The 6,066-nt window shown below is 25.9% G+C and overlaps 1 long non-coding RNA gene across 1 annotated transcript; it reads right to left on the minus strand.

The window, feature by feature from the left end:
* Positions 1 to 1,105: 1,105 nt before the first annotated feature.
* Positions 1,106 to 1,556, minus strand: LOC118647035. The gene is made up of 2 exons (XR_004964355.1): positions 1,304 to 1,556; positions 1,106 to 1,212 (listed from the first exon to the last, which is right to left on the minus strand). It is a non-coding gene; the product is annotated as an uncharacterized LOC118647035 (long non-coding RNA).
* Between the last annotated feature and the right edge of the window lie 4,510 nt (positions 1,557 to 6,066).

The following is a 6,066-nucleotide window of genomic DNA, read 5'->3' on the forward strand; positions in this document are numbered from 1 at the left end:
TTTATTTTTTTTTATCTCACGCTCTCTCACTCTCCTTTTCTCCCTCTCTCTCTTTCTCTCTTTCTCTCTCAACACAAATTATTAATCACATTTTTATGTTGTCTATATCTATCCTCTATCTTCTGCAATTTTGAATAAAAAACGTGTAAGTGTAAGTTTATAAATAATTACATAATATTATATAAAAACATATTTTAATAAAAATTATTTACTTATTTTTTTTAAACTTTTTTTTATAAATACACACACACACACATATATGTATGTATTTATTTAAAAAAAGTTAAAAGAATTAAGTAAATAATAATTTTTAATAAAATATATTTTTACATAATATTATGTAATTATTTATAAATTTACATAATTTTACACACACACACACGCGCGCGCACGCACAAATATACACACACAGAAAAAAATATAGCCAATAATATATGTAATTGCGAGCTGCTAACTTACAATAATATTTACTGTTAATGCTCTAACACTCTTCTTTTTCTTCTTTCTTATACTCTCTTTCTCTTTTTCTGCTCCTTCTTTCTATAGAAGTCGCTGTTTCTCCTTCTGTTTTCTTTTCTGCTTCTTTTTTCAACAAAAGTCGAAACTCTCTTTCTCCTACCAATCTATTTCCTTTCCTTCTTTTTTTCTAAAAGATTATAAAATTTTAAAGATATTATTGTTATTTTCTATATATATTACATTATTACTTAATATATCTTAATATTATATAAAAACATATTTTAATAAAATTATTTACTTATTTTTTTTAAACTTTTTTTTTATAAATACACACACACACACATATGTATGTATTTATTTTAAAAAAGTTAAAAGAATTAAGTAAATCATAATTTTAATAAAATATATTTTTATATAATATTATGTAATTATTTATAAATTTACATAATTTTACACACACACACGCGCGCGCGCATACACAAATATACACACACAGAAAAAAAATTAGCCAATAATATATGTAATTGCGAGCTGCTAACTACATAAAATACTCAATACAATAATATTTACTGTTAATGCTTTAACACTTTTCTTTTTCTTCTTTCTTACACTCTCTTTCTCTCTCTCTTTTTCCGCTCCTTCTTTCTATAGAAGTCGCTGTTTCACCTTCTGTTTCCTTTTCTGCTTCTTCTTTCTACAAAAGTCGAAACTCTCTCTTTCTCCTACCAATCTATTTCCTTTCCTTCTTTTTTTCTAAAAGATTATAAAATTTTAAAGATATTATTGTTATTTCCGAGAGAGAGAGAGATTATATTATTACTTAATATATCTCTTTATTACTTACCTTATTACTTACACACTTTTGATATAACCAATTTTGATTTGAAAACACAACTGTCAAACACAACTGTCAAACACTACGAAGCATGCGGCTCAATGATCAGCGAAAGAACCAATCAGCATCGCGGATTAAAGGCAACAATTCTTCGAGACTTTCGAGATGACTTCGATACATTCGATAAATAAATAACATATCTTTTTTAGAAAAGGACTAGAACATGCACGCGCTTCGCGCGCGCCAACTGTTATTTTTTTATTTAAAAAAAAAAAAAATGCTTAAAGACCGGAACTGTCGACGAAATCTACAAAAGCTTTGACATTATTGCAGAACTTTTAGAAAATGTCATAAAGTTGACTGAAACTCGCCAAACAGTGGTACTTTACTCTTGTGGTGCAATGCCAACAGCCAAATTAAAAAACTGTTTAAATATATTTAATGTACAGAACTATTGCTAAAATCTATCAGGAACTTTAGAACTATTACGGGTGCAAGTAGAACTGCTGTTAAAATGTTCAATTTTCATTAATGAGGTGCCACTGGAAGTTAGCACCTCATTTTTTTAAATTTTATTTTTTTAAATATTTTATGTATTCGTATGGAACTCGCTATAAAATGGTAATTTACTCTTGTAGTGCGGTGCCAGCTGTCTAATAAAAAAATTGCTTAAAAATGCTTAAAAACCTGATATGTCGACGAAACTTGCAAATAGCTTCGGAACTATTACAGAATTATTGAAAAATGCTATGTACTCGTCTGGAACTCGCTATAAAATGGTAGTTTACTCTTGTAGTGCGGTGCCAGCCGTCTAATAAAAAAATTGTTTAAAAATGCTTAAAGACCGGAACTGTCGACGAAACATATAAAAAGCTTTGAAACTATTGCGGAACTGTTAGAAAATGCCATAAAGTTAGTTGAAACTCGCCAAAAAGTGGTACCTTACTCTTGTAGTGCAATGCCAACAGCCAAATTAAAAAACTGTTTAAATATATTTAATGTACAGAACTATTGCTGAAATCTATCAGGAACTCTAGAACTATTACGGGTGCCAGTACTATATTGTTACTCCATCGCTGTTAGAAGGATAGAGAAGAGACGTTGAACCCCACGACAGTAACACATATTTATCAAGTAATTTTTAATTATCTTAATTATCTTTTTTGCCAATACATTAAATATAATTATAATTCTTTTTTTTTTGTATTAATTAAAAAAATAATATATCGTTATGTAAAATGTATATTTTTAATTGCAGGTACGTTTAACTGAATACCATATCTAATTGTATATAATTGTATGTGGCGCCATATATAATGCTGTGTTAGTAGTGCATTTTGTATATAATTATATATAGCATTATATGCAACTATATAGTCATATATAGCCATATATATTAATGTGGCTAATCTGGGTCCATATATAATCAGATATAGCACCATATCTAATTTTATATAATTGTATGTGACGCCAGATATAATGCTATGTGAGCATCCTATATATAATTATATATAGCATTATATATGGCGCCATATACAATTAGATATGCAGACTTGCCCGCTAGTTAGAGCGCGGCGCCGTCGATAGGCGGCGTACTCTCTCAGGAGCAAAGTGCAGTCGATCGGCTACATAAAGATCACTCGTAGCGTGGTTAAGGCAAGCAAAAATTAGCTTCTTGTTCCTGTCTGATGTGGAAGAGGACTGCCACTATTTTTATGATTTACTCATTAGAAATATCTATATATGGTTATTTATATATAAATATTTATATATCTGTATATGGTTACATACAATCTGATTGTATATAATGTTAATTATATATAATCATATATGATTATATATAATTATATGTGGTTGTATATAATTATATATGGCTATGTGGTTATATATGTTTATATATGGTTACATACAATCGTATACGATTGTATAATGCCATTTTTTTATATGATTGTATATAATGTCATTTGAAGATCTGAAGAAAATAATGTTATTGAACTTTTACGAGAAAGAAATCTTGATATCTCAAAATTGAGTGTACCAATTTATTTGGATTGGTTGCAATTGAAAACTCACATTAATATTATCTCATGAAAAAATAATTTAGATATAATTATATATAATTATTTTTTCTCGGAAAGATTCATATATAGACTCAGTTGTTCTTATTCTTTCATATATGAAACTATATATGACTTTATAGGATTATATATATATCTATATATGATTACTCAACTTCAATAGGTACAATCAGATATGACCTGATATTATTATATATAATCATATAAAGCATTTGCATTTCTTCAGATATAAGCCGGCAAGAACAATGGAGTCCATATATAAAAATATATATAAATTATATATAAATTATATACAGTGCCCATAAATAATTTATATATAATTATATATGCTGGTATATATAAATCATATATAATTACATATAATTATATATAACGTCATATATAATTATATCTAAATTATGTTTTCCTGAAATAATATTAATGTGAGTTTTCAATTGCAACCAATCCAATTAAATCGGTACACTCAATTTTGAGATATCAAGATTTCTTTCTCGTAAATTCATTATTTACATTATACATAATAATTTTGTTTTAGTAAAATGAAATTGTATGTAGGCACATTGTAAAGCCTCTTGAATGGCAAACTGGATTTACATGTGTGTATATTACATATGAATCTGATCTGAAGAAAATAATGTTATTGAACTTTTACGAGAAAGAAATCTTGATATCTCAAAATTGAATGTACCGATTTAATTGGATTGATTGCAATTAAAAACTCACATTAATATTATCTTATGAAGAAATAATTTAGATATAATTATATATGACGTATTTAAATATATTTGATTGATTTTATTGATCTTTCGACTGATTTGTGAATGTATATGTACTTAACGTTTTTTTTTTACTTTTATAAGGTTTTGATAGAATTTATCTTCTTTTTGTAAAAATCAAGTGATAGTGTTCCTTACATAATTTTATTTAAATTGATTTATTTATTATACATTATTCATTTTTTAATTATAAACATATGTAGATGTACATAACATTATTAATATTTATATTGAATATACATGTATACGGCAATCATATTTGTTAATGCACATATGTACAAATTCTAATAACAATATTAGTAAAAACACAATATAAACACAACAAATAACATTAATATAAATAAAATTATATATGTATATACATATATACAGGGTGACAGCTAACTGGCAGCCAATCTGTAATAGATAGATATATATAGATATACTAATAGATAGATGTATAGATATACTAATATAGAAATAAACATAAATATATATATATATTTACGTTTATTTGTATATTAATATATCTATTAGTATATTTGTATACATCTATCTATTAGTATATCTATATATATATATACATATATCTATCTATTACAGATTGGCTGCCGGTTAGCTGTCACCCTGTATATATGCATATACATATATAATTTTAATTATATTAATGTTATTTGTTGTGTTTATATTGTGTTTTACTAATATTGTTATTAAAATTTATACATATGTGCATTAACAAATATGATTGCCGTATAGTCATGTATATTCAATATAAATATTAATAATGTTACGTACATCTACATATGTTTATAATTAAAAAATGAATAATGTATAATAAATAAATCAATTTAAATAAAATTATGTAAGAAACAAACTATCACTTGATTTTTACAAAAAGAAGATAAATTCTACCAAAATATAACCAAAATATATTTTTACCTTATAAAAGTAAAAAAGAAACGTCAAGTACATACACATTCAAAAATCAGTACAAGATCAATAAAATTAATCAAATATATTTCAAAAACTTCGAAAAATCCTCCAAAGAATAAAAATTTATTCGAAAATTATTTAAGAAATGAAAATGTTTACCAATTATAAATATTGAAACAAAAACTTAACATGTTCGAGTAGCATTAATTATATTCTTGTATACTTATCAATATCAATAACATAATATTTATACCTTCTTTTTTCTTATCTTATTTTAATCCTGATCCTTATCTTGTTTCCCGTTTCTTTCTCTCTTTCTCTCTTTTTTTCGTACCACACAATTTTTTTTTCTTAATTTTATATTCTCAACTGCGAGGTTATTTAATTCGCCATACAATATTTTTAGCAGTAATGCCTGTAATTGTCAACTATATATTTAAACTTATTATAATAAGAACTTAATTAATATACATACATTTACATAACAATATATCAATTTTTTAATCAATACAAATAAAAAAAATTATAATTATATTTAATGTATTGGCAAAAAAAATAATTAAGATAATTAAGAATTACTTGATAAATACGTGTTTCTGTCGTGGCGTCCAACGTCTCTTCCTTACCCTTCTAACAGCGATGGTGATACAAAAATGGTTATATCATAATATTATTATATTAAATTAAATATGTCATAATATATTGTATTAAATTTCAACTTACTTTGTTAAGCATCAGTTAAACGTATCTGCAATTCAAAACAAATACTCTCTGCTATTTTATAATCTTCCAGTCTAAGTAATTTTTTCCCGGTATTTTTCTTGCTTCTTTTTGTGTCTTTCCGTCTCTCGTTAAACAGTCAAACTGTCAAAAACTGTCAACTATAAACTGTCAAACTTCACACACGAACGAAGCGAGTCAAGCGCGAGACAGCCAATCGCGATCGGAATAAAGAGGCAACAATGCAATCGCGATTAGCAGGCAACTTTAGGGTTACATGGCTATT

The sequence above is a fragment of the Monomorium pharaonis genome, chromosome 8 (genome assembly GCF_013373865.1).
Source record: "Monomorium pharaonis isolate MP-MQ-018 chromosome 8, ASM1337386v2, whole genome shotgun sequence".
NCBI lineage: Eukaryota > Metazoa > Arthropoda > Insecta > Hymenoptera > Formicidae > Monomorium > Monomorium pharaonis.